This window comes from Gopherus evgoodei, chromosome 5 (genome assembly GCF_007399415.2).
Source record: "Gopherus evgoodei ecotype Sinaloan lineage chromosome 5, rGopEvg1_v1.p, whole genome shotgun sequence".
Classification (NCBI taxonomy): domain Eukaryota; kingdom Metazoa; phylum Chordata; order Testudines; family Testudinidae; genus Gopherus; species Gopherus evgoodei.
Window position 1 is genome coordinate 7,806,251 of NC_044326.1, and position 15,332 is coordinate 7,821,582.

At 47.7% G+C, this 15,332-nt stretch overlaps 1 protein-coding gene across 6 annotated transcripts in view; it reads left to right on the forward strand.

Moving 5' to 3' along the window:
* The window catches only part of LZTS3 (leucine zipper tumor suppressor family member 3), a 112,401-nt gene that overhangs the window by 74,803 nt on the left and 22,266 nt on the right, over positions 1-15,332 (forward strand). The window lies entirely within an intron of this gene.

Here is a 15,332-nt window from a genome sequence, read left to right on the forward strand (position 1 = left end):
GACGTTGTACCCTCTGCTTGTGTAGCCTACCCTTCCCCCACCCAGTGCCTGTCTTGTTGACTTAGATCGTAAGCTCTTTGGCCTGCAGAGGGTATGGGCTGCGCTCGAGGCCCATGGGGCTGCGGAGGCAGGAGCTGTGGGGGGGCTGCTTTGGGGGGCCCCACATCCCCAGAGCAGCCTGGGGGATTAGCAGGGGGCCTGGTGCCAGCAGCAGGAAGCAGAATGACCAAGCCCCAGCCCGCTCTGCTCCCCTCATCCCAGCTGTGTCGCTCAAGGGGTCCGTACCCACACACACACCCCCATGGCGGGAAGCGGAGCGACACAGCAGGGAGCCAGCGGAGTGGAGGAGGCTGGGGCTGGGTTGCTCCACTTTCTGCCAACGCCGGTGAGTGCAGGGGTAGACTTGACCCCTGCTGCCAGCACCAGACCCTCAGCGCTAATCCCCTGGGCTGCATCTGTTGCTGGGGGAGAGGGCTTGGGAGAAGGGGTGCAAAAAGGGGGCAGGAAGAGGCGGAGCAGGGGCAGAGGGAGTTGTCCCCAGCCCTGCACCTCCCAGGAACGTCCCTGCCCCTTGCAGTGAACACACCCCACGATGGGCCCGCTGGGGGATGGGGCTGGCCACCGGCACTGCTGCATACGAAGCCTGCAGCTGCGTAGGGCTCCATGAAATTTGGAACAATTCAGTGCCCCAAATTTCATGGTGCCCTACCCAGCTGCGTATTCTGCATATGCCTAAGGACCGCCCCAGCCATATAGTTCACAAAACCAGCTTGAAGAGGGATGATCTTCTTAAAAAGAAAGGCCAAGACCCACCCTCTTTGCTAACAGAACCGGGAGATGTTGGCAACCCTTGTGAAGGAGAAAGGAAGGGCTCCGTACTGGGCTAACTAAGGGAAATTTAATGTCCAGTGATCTACGGGACGTCAAACTAGAAAGGTGATCTGATGGTCCCTTCTGACCTTAAACTCTAGGTGCTCCATGTAAGCATCCACAAGGTCACTTCACTGTTCTCCTTCAGATCCCTCCTGAAAACTTCCTTTTCCGTGCTGCCTACAAGAAACTTGACAGCGGTCAGGCTGCTGGTGTGCAGAGAGCACTGCCGGTCACGGTGACTGGAATTGTCTCATTGTTCCCTTGTAGTCACCCCCATCTGTTTGTACCCATCTCTTGTCTTCTCCTTAGATCAGAAGACCTTTTGGGCAGGGGCCATGCTTTTTTTTTTGTTCTGTGTTTGTGCAGCACCTAGTGGGGCCCTGGGCCGACTAGAGCTCCCAGCCACTACATAAACACTAATAATAATAATAAATAGTAATGCATCTGTGAAGAATAGCCTCTCCAGAAATTAACCCTGGAGGAATCCGACTGTACCTGGATGTTTCTGCAACATCTCTCTTGCATTTTTTATTGTGGGTTGTGGGCCAGGTTTACAAAGCGCTGGATTCTGGTAGTCCTAAAGGCATTGTGCAGCATTTTACTCCACAGCTAATCCCACGGCATCGCAAAGCAGGGTGTTACTCGACGTAAGATGTAGGACCAGATAATCCCCTTGATCCACAGCAGAGCTCCTGCCGATAGCAGGAAGAGGCTTACACAGAGATCAAGGATAGCATGTGTTCCTTGTGTAGTCATGGTGGGGTTTCCAAAAGCTCTCCCCATTGGCTTAACTGTGTGCTCTCACTGACTCCAGCGGGACTTCACTTTTGCAAACCACACCCTATACCTTTAGGGCTTGCTAGTCTTTGTACCTAGCTAGTCTTTGCAAGCATGTGTCTCCTATCTCTGTTACTCTCCTCCATCCCCTCTGATCGTCTTGCACCCCACTTTATCTTCAGTTGGCTTGTAAGTTCTTCAAGGCAGCAGGAACAGCTTCCATTGTGTGCATGGCCCCAGTGCCCAGCATATTGAGTCCTCATTTTTGTTGGGGCCTCTGCGTGATCTGACCCCCAAAATAACATTGCAATTAATAGGGTAAAAGTGATGCTGAGCACTTTTAGAACCCCTGCTAGCTGGCTATTTGCACATGTGATTACCCACGATGTGCACTTCATTGCAGTAACTGTATGAGTCAGGTGCATGCTTTTACCCCTAAATTATTTGAAAATCTGGCTAACTTTTAAAAGGTGTGGATCCACTCCAATGAGCTGCAGAGGGGGACGTGCATGATCAATGTCTCTGAAAATCAAGCCGTTGCTGCTGAGCAATGATACCTCCTCACCCTGCCTCCATGCATCTTTGGCTCCTTCTGCCATGATAGAACCTTTGCCATTCTAACCTACCTGCCTGACCACTGTTCTCCAATAATGGACAGGACACGCAAGGGCAGTAGGTAGCATAGAATCGCCTTTTATATTGTATCAACGACAGCTACTTTTTGCTCGTGTACATGGCTGTGTTTTTTTCCCATGCTGAGTAAATTTAAGGTTGTTTCATTACTACTTTGTCATTTGCCATCCAGCAAATGCCTTGTCTACACTAGGGACAATAAACAATCAGAGGCCCTGCAAGGCTTATAGAACGCTTTGTGTCTGTCTAGGCACTGAAATGCCCCGAGAGGTCTAATAGCTGGGAAGCACAGCCAGCCTTCCAATAGGTTTAATACCTGGTTAAAGCTTCACCAGTTCATTCTGAACCAGTTTAATCCCAGTAAAAAGAACAGGAGTATTTGTGGCACCTTAGAGACTAACAAATTTATTTCAGCATAAGCTTTCGTGGGCTACAGCTCTCTTCTTCGGATGCATAGAGTGGAACACGCAGACAGGAGATATTTATACATACAAAGAACATGAAAAGGTGGAAGTATGCATACCAACTGGAAGTGTCTAATCAATTGAGATGAGCTATAGTCAGCAGGAGAAAAAAAAACTTGTGAAGTGATGATTAAGATGACCCATAGAAGGTGTGTGGAGAATTTAACATAGGGAAATAGATTCAATTAGTGTAATGACTCAACCATTCCCAATCTCTGTTTAGGCCTGAGTTAATTGTATCTAATTTGCATATTACTTTGAGTTCAGCAGACTCTCTTTGGAGTCTGTTTTTGAAGTATTTTTGTTGCAAAATTGCCACCTTCAAGTCTGTTACTGAGTGGTTAGAGAGGTTGAAGTGTTCTCCCACTGGCTTTGGATGTTATGATTCCTGATGTCAGATCTGTGTCCATTTATTCTTTTGCGTAGAGACTGTCTGGTTTGGCCAATGCACATGGCAGAGGGGCATTGCTGGCACATGATGGCATATATCACATTGGTAGATGAACGAGCCCAGTGTGGGTGCTAACAAGCTGAAACAGTACAGCTAGTCCTCCTGCTACTGGCCTGGCACCATCTCCCAGAATACACTGCTGCTGGGAGCCGAGGCGGGTGCTGTGGGATAGGTACCCAGAGGGCACGGCACTTAAAATGGTTTGGGGGAGGTTCAGCATGGCTAGTGGGGGCTCACTGAGCCGTTGGTTCTTAAATGGGTTCGGTTACAGCTCATTCACTTTTCTAGGGTGGATTGGCCAAAATGGAGGCTTAGCGTGTCCAGAGTCTCCTGGACAAAGGCTCTAGGTGTACATCCATGCTGTAGTGAAACACTCGCCACTGACCCATGTCAGCTAGTTCAGGTGAGGGGCTGTTTAATTGTGGTGTACACATTCAGGTTCAGTCTGGAGCAAAGGCTCTAGGACTCTCCCTTTTCACAGAGTCCCAGAGCTTAGACTCCAGCCGGAGCCTGAATGTGTACACCACAGCCCCGTAACCCGAGTCCCATGAGCCCATGTGTGCAACGTAGATATACCCTATTGTTATTTAGGAACCATCCAGGAGGGAACTGTGCAAAATGGTCCCTTGGCATCTCCAAGTCGAAAGCAGCAACACCAGTCTGTAAGAGAGAGATTCCAAGCCTGAAAAGCACAGGCAGGTTATTTTTCTCCCTGCAGGTAGGAGAGAACTGACTGAGCCCTGTAACTCCGGTTTCATTCCTCCGCCAGTTTGGAGTCACTTGGGTGAAGTTGTTTCAATATGTGACAACACACAGTCAAACTGTGGAACTCTTTGCCAGAGGGTGTTGTGAAGGCCCAAGGGTTCAAAAAAGAACTAGATAAATTCACAGAGGATAGGTCCACCAATGGCTATTAGCCAAGAGAGGCAGGGATGGTGTTCCTAGCCTCTGTTTGCCAGAAGCTGGGAATGGGCTACAGAGGATGGATCACTTGATTATTACCTGTTCTGTTCATTCCCTCTGGAGTACCTGGCACTGGCCACTGTTGGCAGACAGGGTACTGGGCTAGATGGACCATTGGTCTAACCCAGTATGGCCGTTCTTATGTTCTCGTTATTTGGGATTGGCAATCCTGGAAGCGAGGCACAAGAAACTTAGCTTTCCAATAGCTGCAGCTTCCTGCTTTCAGAGTGGGTGGAAATAATCCCACTTTTTCCACAGGCCTCACTCCACGTCCTGACAGATTGGGCATGGAGGGAACAGAGCAGGGATCTGATCCATCCTGCATCACCAGATAACAATTAGGGCTAAGGACAGGTCCACACTACAGCGTTAAATCGATTTAATGCTGTAACCGTCCACACTACAAGGCACTTAAAATCGATTTTAAGGGGTCTTAAAATCGATTTCTGTACTCCAGCTAAATGAAAGGAGTAACCCTAAAATCGATATTACTAAATCGATTTAGGGTTAGTGTGGACGGATATCGAAGTTATTGGTCCTATTCTTTTACTGAGCTACCCAGAGTGCACCGCTCCGGAAATCGATGGTACCCTGGGACCATGGACGCACACCACCGAAGTAATGTGCCCTAGTGTGGACGCGTAAAATCGATTTTATAAAACCTGTTTTATAAAATCGATTTTACTAATATCGATTTAAAGCTGTAGTGTGGACGTAGGCTAAGTATCTGAATGGGAGAGGGGTCAGCTGCCATTTTTGGCCCTTTCCCTCCCTTGGGTTCAGGGACAGCAGGAGCCACTAAGCAATCTACCCTAACCCTAAACTCTAAAAGCCCGGCGGTGGTCAAGGGGAGATAAGAGCTGTTAACTGGTCTCCTTCTCTCGCTGTCGGGTAGGGATCTGCAGCTGGGAAGGCAAGGCCTTTGTGTGTTGGATTAAAACACAAAAGGGTGAATTGATCCCCCTGTGTAACTCCACAGACTTTGTGGTGTTGCTTTGGATTTACACTGGTGTAAATGAGACGGGAATCAGGCCCATTGATGGCACTCAATACATAGCAACCCCCAGGGGCTCACTTCTGATCTCACTCAGGTCGCTTCATTGGGGCTGCTCCTTATTGACCAGTGCACCAAACTCAGATCAGAAGAGGGGTGGATGTGTGCTGATGATTGGCTTACCTCTCTTTAGTGACATTGAGACCATGGGCCAGTGCCTCAGCCCCATTGTAGTTACAGGGAAGCAGAGCTTTGAGCTCAGAGCCTGTATCACTAGGGATCTTGCAGATTTAAAACCTTGCCAATTTCTGTTCGTTTCTTTGAGTGCTTTAAAATAAAAACCTAGCACAAAATTAAGTTCCTGGGTACAGGGCTTTGGAGCGGAGCCTGGAGCTGGAGCCCGGAGTAGCTCCGGAGCAATGGAGCTGCAGGTTTTTGCCTGGAGCTGGACCAGAGCCAGAGCACAGCTTCAAAGCCCTGCCTGGGTAAGATTACTTCTTTAGCCTCTCCAGAGGGCAGATCTTCCACTGGTGCAAACTGGTGCATCTCTGCTGACTTCAGGGAGAGCAAAGGATTTGTCCCAAGGACTGTACAGGTGCTGCATCCTTCCAGTTGCTATTGGCACAGAGCAGGATCTCCCTGACGTGACATAAGCTATCACCGCTCTTCATCTGGCACACAGTAGACAGTAGATGGGCTTTGCTGTAATGCCTGTCTGAGTCCCAGTCACTCCTGCAATGCTCCCGTGAAGAGTTTCTCTCTCCTTAAACATTTAGCAGATTTTTGTAATTAAAAGTGGCATAGGCCACATGACCAGAAGGGCTATTCTTCCTGCATGGTCAAATGAGTTTATCCCTGTAAGATTTTGATAGCCAGCTTTCACGATTCAGTCTTCTGGTGCTGCTATCCTTTTTCTTTTAATTAAAGCAGTTGAAGGTCGGCGCGGGAAAGTCCTGAGCTGTTTGCTGGATTACTTGACCTTCCTTAAGAATGTATAACATAAGCAGCTGGTTCTGAAACTGTCTGCGTGAGTCTTGGCATCAGTGTTTAAAAATGAGTCTAGCACACTGGAGTTGACGGGATATTTTCTCGGTGCTGTAATGGCTTGAGCCAAAGCCCACAGAAGTTGTTGAGAACCTTTCCATTGACTTCAGCGGGTGTTGGAATGGGCCCTGGTCTAGAAATGTTGATGAACAGCCTGATAAAGTCTCCACAATTTGGTTGGCTAGAGTGATCTTTTTTTTAAAGTATGTCCAGCTCTGATAACCAAAAGCCAGAACTTGCAGCCCTTGTGGGAGGAAGGGCTGTACCATTAGTTATAATATATGTAACAGGCATGCCTAGAGGCGTCACTGTGCTAGGTGCTGTACGTATATCCTAGTGAGAAAAAGTCCCTGCCCTGATGAGCTCACAATTTAAATAGACAAGGCACAAAGGGGTGGGAGGAGACACTGAGTCACACAGGGGTGAAGTGACTTGCTCAGGATCATACAGTAGGTCAGCAGGAGAACTGGGAATAGTGCACGTCTCCTGATTCCCAGGCCAATGCTGTGTCAGCTGGCCCGCCCTGTTGTAGAATTAGGTCCTCGGTACAAACTAGGAATGTTCTGTGTGAGTGTGAGTGGTTCATACAGTACTGGCCCGTGGAATAAGGCTGTGCCGCGTTTGTATGGAATAAGGCTGTGCCGCGTTTGTATTCAGCAAGCGTAACTGATGTCAGTCATTGTTGTGAGATTGTGACCGTGCCCTGTGATATCATCATTTTGCAACTTGCTCCCTGGGGTGAGCGTTCTCACTGGCAGGACCTCAGCTAGGAAACTCCTGCCTAGAGCCTTACCCTAGTTGCATTCCGAACAAAGTGCGAGACCTGATGAGAGCTTAGCTATTCAGTCATGTCTGAACAAGGACCTTACTTGTTTGTCCAGTGCTTGGAACGCACAAAGACCCCATAAGTGATGACTCATGATTGAGTGTTACATTTGTATAGGGGCTGTCATCCAGATAAATCCCAAAGCATTTTAGGATATGTCTATGCTGCAGCTTGGAACTTGCCTCCTGACCTCGATAGAAAGACTCACACTAGCTTTGATCAGGTTAGTTTGCTAAAAATAGCAGTGTGGAGGCTGTGGCTTGGGCTATCTGCCTGAATACAAGCTCAGGTGGCTAGTCTGAACCATCCACTCATGCTGCCGCGTTCACACTACTATATTTTCAGGGCCGGCACTTCCATTTAGGCGACCTAGGTGGTCGCTTAGGGCACCAGGATTTGTGGGGGCAGCATTTTGCCACCCTCGGCAGCAATTCGGCAGCGGAGGGTCTTTCTGCACTCCGGGCCTTCGGCAGCAATTCTGCGGCGGGTCCTTCACTTGCTCCAGGACCCGCTGCCGAAGTGCCCCGAAGACCAGGAGTGCGGAAGGATCCCCTACCGCAGAATTGCCGCCAATGACCAGGGGTGTGGAAGGGCCCACGCCTGGGGCACCAAAAACTCTGGCGCCGCTCCTGTATATTTTAATGTGATAGCTTGAGCAAAACTAGTGAGTCTTGTCTACCCAGGTTGGGAGGCACCCTCCCAGCTGCAGGGTAGCCATACTTTACAATTGCCAGTAGCGGTTTGGATCTCCCAGTGTGGCCACCTCCAGGGTGGAACATGGCAGCTGTTGAACAGCTCACTACAACACTAAACAGCAGCTAAGGACAGGAAAGAAAAAAGCAAGTAAAATTGATAGAAATTGTAGCAGGACTGTGGAGAGACAGAATGTAAATATCCAAGTTGGTGTTTATCAAGGAGAATGACATTAATGCCCCTACTTTTGCCAAACATGCTGTGGATCTTGGAGTACAGAGTGGCCAGGCCCTGGGTTTTATGTTTCCATGTCCTTCTGAGGCACTGGTTTGAGTATCTCTTCCAAGGCAAGAGCTCCACCGGCTGAATAAGCAATATTATCAGTACTTTAGGACCTAAGCTATTAGGTTCAGTCTGATTGTTAAGCTGTTGCTGTTGTGTCATCATAATAATTCCTAGCTCATATCTAGCACTTTTCATCAGTAGATCTCAAAGCTCTTCATAAAGGAGGTCGGTGTTGTAATCCCATTTTGTAGATGGGGAAACTGAGGCACAAAGGGGAAGTGTGATTTACCCACGACTACCGGGTTGGTCAGTGGTGGAGCCAGGAATTGAATGCCCCGGTTTTCTAGGGTACGTCTACACTACGGGATTATTCCGATTTTACATAAACCGGTTTTATAAAACAGATTGTATAAAGTCGAGTGCACGCGGCCACACTAAGCACATTAATTCGGCGGTGTGTATCCAGGGTCCGAGGCTAGCTTCGATTTCCGGAGCGTTGCACTGTGGGTAGCTATTCTGTAGCTATCCCATAGTTCCCGCAGTCTCCCCCGCCCCTTGGAATTCTGGGTTGAGATCCCAGTGCCTGATGGGGCAACAATCATTGTCGCGGGTGGTTCTGGGTAAATGTCATCACTCATTCCTTCCTCTGGGAAAACAACGGCAGGCAATCATTTCGCACCCTTTTTCCCTGGATTGCCCTGGCAGACGCCATAGCACAGCAATCATGGAGCCCGTTCAGCTTTTTTTTTTTTACTGTCATCGTATGTGTACTGGATGCCGCTGACAGAGGTGTTACTGCAGCGCTACACAGCAGCATTCGTTTGCTTTTGCATGATAGCAGAGACGGCTATCAGTCGTTCTGCACCTTCTGCTGCCATTGTAAATTGGCAGTAAGATGACGGTTATCTGTCGTTCTGTACCGTCTGCTGCTATCATGGGTGCCCCTGGCTGAGGTCGGCCGGGGGCGCAAAGGCAAAACTGGGAGTGACTCCCCGAGTCAATCCCTCCTTTATGGTTTCTAAAAATAGAGTCAGTCCTGCCTAGAATATGGGGAAAGTGTACTAGAGAAGCAGTGTATCAGAGAGCACAGCTGCTCCGTGTCAGATCCTGCAGAAATGATGAGCTACATGCCATTCACGGAGGGTGCCCCTGCTGTTGCTTTCCTCCTCCTCCAACCTTCCTGGGCTACTGTGGCAGTGTCCCCCCCATTAGTGTCATGAAGTTATAAAGAATGCAGGAATAAGAAACAGTGACTTGTTAGTGAGATAAAATGAGAGGGAGGCAGCCTCCCGGTGCTATGACAGTCCAGGCAGAACATTAAGCGATGCGGAGGAGAGGAGGCCAGCATCCCACTGCTATGATAGTCCAGGCAGTACAGAATCTTTTCTTTACACAGGAAAGGGAGGGAGCTGATGGAGCTCAGCCCCCCGTGGCTATGATGAGGATGGTTACCAGCCATTCTGTGCCATCTACTGGGAATGACCAGGAATCATTCCTATTTTTACCCAGGCGCCCCCGGCCAGCCTCACCTGAGGCCAGCCAGGAGCACTCACGGGCTGATGGTGACGATGGATAGCAGTCATATTGTACCGTCTGCCACCAGGGAAGGGAGAGGAGCGAATACTGCTCTTCACTGCTGCAGCATCGCGTCTACCAGCAGCATTCAGTAGACATAGGGTGACATTGAAAAAAGTCAAGAAATGATTTCTTTCCCTTTTCTTTCACGTGGTGGGGGGAGGGAGTAAATTGACGAGCTATACCCTGAACCACGCTGGACAATGTGTTTGAACCTACAGGCACTGGGAGCTCAGCCAAGAATGCAAATAGTTTTCGGAGACTGCTGTGGACTGTGGGATAGCTGGAGTCCTCAGTACCCCCTCCCTCCCTCCAGAAGCATCCATTTGATTCTTTGGCTTTCCGTTACGCTTGTCACGCAGCACTGTGTAGCCTGGAGATTTTTTTCAAATGCTTTGGCATTTCGTCTTCTGTAACGGAGTTCTGCTAGAACAGATTTGTCTCCTCATACAGCGATCAGATCCAGTATCTCCCATACGGTCCATGCTGGAGCTCTTTTTGGATTTGGGACTGCATCGCCACCCGTGCTGATCAGAGCTCCACGCTGGGCAAACAGGAAATGTAATTCAAAAGTTCGCGGGGCTTTTCCTGTTTACCTGGCCACTGCATCCAAGTTCAGATTTCTGTCCAGAGCGGTCACAGTGGTGCACTGTGGGATACTGCCCGGAGGCCAATACCGTCGGTTTGCGGCCACACTAACCCTAATCCGATATGGTAATACCGATTTTAGCACTACTCCTCTCGTTGGGGAGGAGTACAGAAACCAATTTAAAGAGCCTTTTATATCGATATAAAGGGCCTCGTAGTGTGGACGGGTGCGGCATTAAATCGGTTTAACGCTGCTAAAATCGGTTTAAATGCGTAGTGTAGACCAGGCCTAGGTCCCAATCCAGTGCTCTATCTGCTAGGCTGCACTGCCTCCCCCAGGACAGGGTAAGAAATGGGAATATCTGAAGATGTGTGCTATCTGGAGTAGCTGTTGTGTGGGCTTTGAGCGACTGAGCTAGCACACAGGGAGGTACTGGTGTCATAACATTTTTTCCAGATCTGGACCTTAGCGTCCAAAATATGGGTGTTAGCATGAAACCCTCCAAGCTTAGTTACCAGCTTGGACCTGGTAAAGCTGCCACCAGCCAGGGATTTATACAGTGCCTGGCTCACTGTGGTCTCCCCAAAACCTTCCCTGGGGGACCCCCAGACTCAGATGCCTTGAGTCTTACAACAAAGGGGAATAAACCATTCCCCTCCTCCTCTCCAGGTGTTCCCTCCCTGGGTTCCTGGAGAGATATACAGAAGCAAGCTCTGTGAATCTAAACAGAGGGACTCCACCCTCCGTTTCCAGGACTCCACCCTCCCTGTTTCCAGTCCTGGAAACACAAGTACTTCCCCCCTCACCCAGAGGGTATGCAAAGTCAGGCTTAGTAAATCTAACACAAAGAGATTTTCCCCCCTGACTTCTTCCTCCTACCAATTCCCTGGTGAGCTGCAGACTCAATTCCCTGGAGTCCCCACTAAAGAAAAAACTCCAACAAGTCTTAAAAAGAAAGCTTTATAAAAAGAAAGAAAAGGACATAAAAATGGTCTCTCTGTATTAAGGTGACAAATACAGGGTCATTTGCTTAAAAGAAAAAAATGAATAAACAGCCTTATCCAAAAAGAATGCAATTTAACACATTCCAGCAACTATACACATGTAAATACAAAAGAAAACAATATAAACCTTATTGTCTTACTATCTTTGTACTTACAACTTGGAAACAGAAGATTAGAAAGCTGGAGATAGAAAAATCACTCTCATAGCCGAGAGGGCACAGACACAAGACAAAGAACAAAGAACTCACACACAAACTTCCCTCCACCCAGATTTGAAAAAGTCTTGTTTCCTGATTGGTCCTCTGGTCAGGTGTTTCAGGTTACTGGTGTTACCCCTTTACAGGTAAAAGAACATTAACCCTTAGCTATCTGTTTATGACAACTGGCCCAGAAGAACACCACCCCCAGCCTCTCCAGCTTTAGCCTCAGTCTCAGCCTTCCACTGGATGTGATCTTGTCCAAGCAATGAACCTACCAGCCAAGTACAAGCCCTGTGCCGTTCCACACCTTTCCCTGATCAAGAAATACCCAGCAATCAACAGTTAGGACAGAACAGGCTGGGTGATTGTATAGTTGCAGGCAGGCTGAAAATACAGCAGGGACAGCATTTTGCCACTGGCTTCAATGGGGTCAGGCTTTCACCCGAGTTGTTTGTCTTTAGACACAACATATCCTGCATCATGGCAGAGGGTTAGACTAGATGACCCTTGCAGGCACCTTCTAACCAGGGCTGGCTCCAGGCACCAGGCCAGCAAGCAAGTGAGCTTGGGGCAGCCAACAAAAAGGAACAGCACGTCCGGGTCTTCGGCAGCAGTTCGGCGGCGGGTCCCTCAGTCCCTCTCAGAGGGAAGGACCTGACTCCGAATTGCTGCCAAAGAACGAAGTGGCAGCGGTAGAGCTACTGTTGAACTGCTGCCAATTTCTTGTTGTTTGTTTTTGTCCCCCCCCCCCGCCCCCACCACCACTTGAGGCAGCAAAAATGTTGGAGCCGGCCCTGCTTCTAAGCCTATGCTTCTATGATTGCTTACATAGGTTCTGTCACCTTTCACAACTTTCTTCCAACTTCAAAAACAGTTCAGTTAGACTTGAGGGCAAAGAATTGTAGAAAGGTCATAATTTGTGTTTTAAGATTAGTTACTCCGTACTCATATGCAATTCTCTTATTTGATTGGTCTTGCCCTTTAACATACGACTGTGCTCTGAAAAGTGGCTTTGTAAAAATGCTTTTGTGGGACTCCATGGTTGTGCCTCAGTGGTTCCCGATCAAACGTGCTCACTCCACAAGCAAAACCACAAGTTTTCCAGCTGCCAGGCCTGCAGCCTCAGCCTGGGATCTGAGAGCCCTGCTGGGTACAAGAGAGCAGTGAGTAGCAGGAGGAAGATGATTTTTACCTTCTGTGGCCTGCGTTGATGAGACTGGAATACTGTGTGCAGGTTTGATGCCCACATCACTTAAAAGGGCTGTTGAAAAAATTGGAGAGAGTGTAGAAATAAGCCACAACAAATATTTGAGGGCTGGAGAAAATACTTTACAGTGAGAGATTTAGAAAACTGAATCTATTGCACTTGAAGATTGAGAGGTGACTTGATTACAGTGTGTAAGTACCTTCAAGGGGAGAAATTACCGGTATATTAGGGCTCTTTGATCTAATCTAGTGGAGAAAGGCACAAGAACTAGTGGCTGGAAGCTGAAGCCAGACACATTCAAATCAAAAATAAGGCACAGTTTTGTAACAGTGAAGGTGATTAGCCCTTACCAAGAGGAGTTGGGGAGTCACCATTTCTTGATGTCTTCAAATCAAGACTTTCTGGAAGAGGCTTTAGTCAAACACAAGTTATTGAGTTCAGTGCAGAGGCAACAGTGAGATTCGAGGGCCTATGGTACAGAGATCAGATGATTTTATGGTCCTTTCTAGCCTTAAACTCTGTGAAACTTTACTTCTCATGCAGCATTTCTAGTGGTAAAGCTTCCACAGGCCAGGTGATGCTTTCAGATTGTGCCTTTAGTGACACCTGTGAAACCCATTGCCTTCCCCAGGGAGTAGCATGGATGTAGCTGATTGGAATTTAGTAAAGAATTCTGTTGATGAAAGAATAGGATCCAGTTTCCTCTCCCTTGAACCACACTTCAATCCAGAGACCAGGCCCAAACCACCATGTTCAGGTTCTGATCCAAACTCTCCCAAAGTTCAGGAGAGGCATGTTCTATCTGGGGTTTTGTCTTAGCCAGCTATTCCCCACCCCCAGTTTAGAACCAGGTCCAGTGCCTAATGAAATCTGTGTGAGTCTTTCCGTTGACTTCACTGGGCATTGGATCAGGCCTATAGTAACTAAGCTTGAGCAATGATAGTTCGGGATTTTCTCTGATTCAGTTCTAGCCATAATAGTGACTGATGAGCACAGCTGGAATGGCATGCAGTGAATGCACGATACTCTGTCATCCCTGCATACAGCAGGCTAGTAAAGTAGCAGTCGCTTCATTATCTGCAGGTGTTGTACGTGTCAGCCTTGTGTTATTAATGTTGGGTGGATCCAGTGGAGATTTGTCAAGGTGTCGCACTCTGTACAAAAACCCGGGAGCATTAAAGAAAAGAGGCCTGAATGTCCCAGCTCTGCAGTCAGCAAGGAAGGAGCTTCCGCGAAATACGGGAAATAGCAGAGCAGCTTAACTCTTAACTCTTCAGCTAAATGCCAGTGCACCCTGTCCTGGGGCATGGATGTGTGTGTGCTCCCTCTACTCGATGGCACACCACAGTGCTGCTCCTCGACACAGCAGGGCCCATTCCATTGAAATAGTAGCAGGACTCTTTCTTTAGCTGAAATCTGGGAACATGCATCATTGGAGCTAGAGATTGTAGTTTCTCTTCTCCATGTCCCGGGCGTACGGTTACCTGATGACTTGTGTCTGTATCCTGTCTGCTAGGAAGTTTTTACACACACACACATACGCACCAGTATTCTACTGGCCGATCTCCGGTCCCACTAACTGATACCACTAACAGTGCTGGGGAAAGAGGGATCTCAGATATACATAGTGGCTTTTAAGGACATTTTGGCAGGGACCGAGTAAATTACTTTTCATGATTTTTAATTGTGTTTCCTCTCCATCATTTGTTAATATTACCCTAGGCTGTGTTCTCTACTAAATCTGTCCTCTTCCATGTAGTAATCTATCTCCCGCTCTTCCCTCCACTTCTGTGTTTCAAATGGAGCTGAAATTAACATGGCCCTTTTCATTTAACATCACTTACTTTTATTTCTACAGTACATCATCATGCCAGAATGAGCCATTGTTCCTCCAAGCGGAACAGTGCTCTAGGAATAGTGTCATCTATTTAATTACTGCCATAGAACCAACCGAGGAAGCACTAAATATTATGTTAATGTAAGTCCTACAAAAATGTGGCCAGCATGTTTATTGGTAATAGAATGTTTGATTTTTTAAAAATCTCGCTAATGAGGGCCCAGAGAACACTCTCCATTGATTATAACTATTGTTAAAATGGAGCAGATATTTGACCTTCAAATACCCTTTTCAACAACCCTATTCTTTAAAAACCAAACAGGGACCCCCAGGCTTTTGTGTTGATGCAAATTCACTGAATTTTTCAGGCTGGTTATTAGAATTTTGTATTCCTAAGATAGCAGGTTGATTCCTTTCAGCAGCTGGAATGGTACAGATGCTAGGTGTGTCTCCCAAATTTGATTATAGTTATAGTGTGAACAATTATCCTACTAGATCAGAAACAGTGAGGTCTTTATAATCTGACCTAGTTCGCTGTTCAACTGCTTATCTGAAAGCTTTTTTTAAAAAATGCAAATAATTATAGACCTTGCAAACAAATTTGGCTAAAGCAGCTCTGACTATACAAGAGTAAGCTAATCAACGTGATGATTATTGTAGCACCTAGAAGCTGCAACTGGAATTGGAGCTCCATTGTGCCATGCGCTGCAAAAATACATAGTGAGAGACCATTGCTGCCCTAAAGAGTGCATGAGCTAAATAAGCCAGAGGTTGGCAATAAGAAGTCTGTTCATCCTTAGTTCACAGATAGGAAACTGAGCCATGGAGAGATTAAGTGACTTGCCCACAGTCCCACAGTAAGCCTGTGGCAGAGCCAGAAATTGAACCCAGATCTCCTGAGGCACAATCTAGCATCT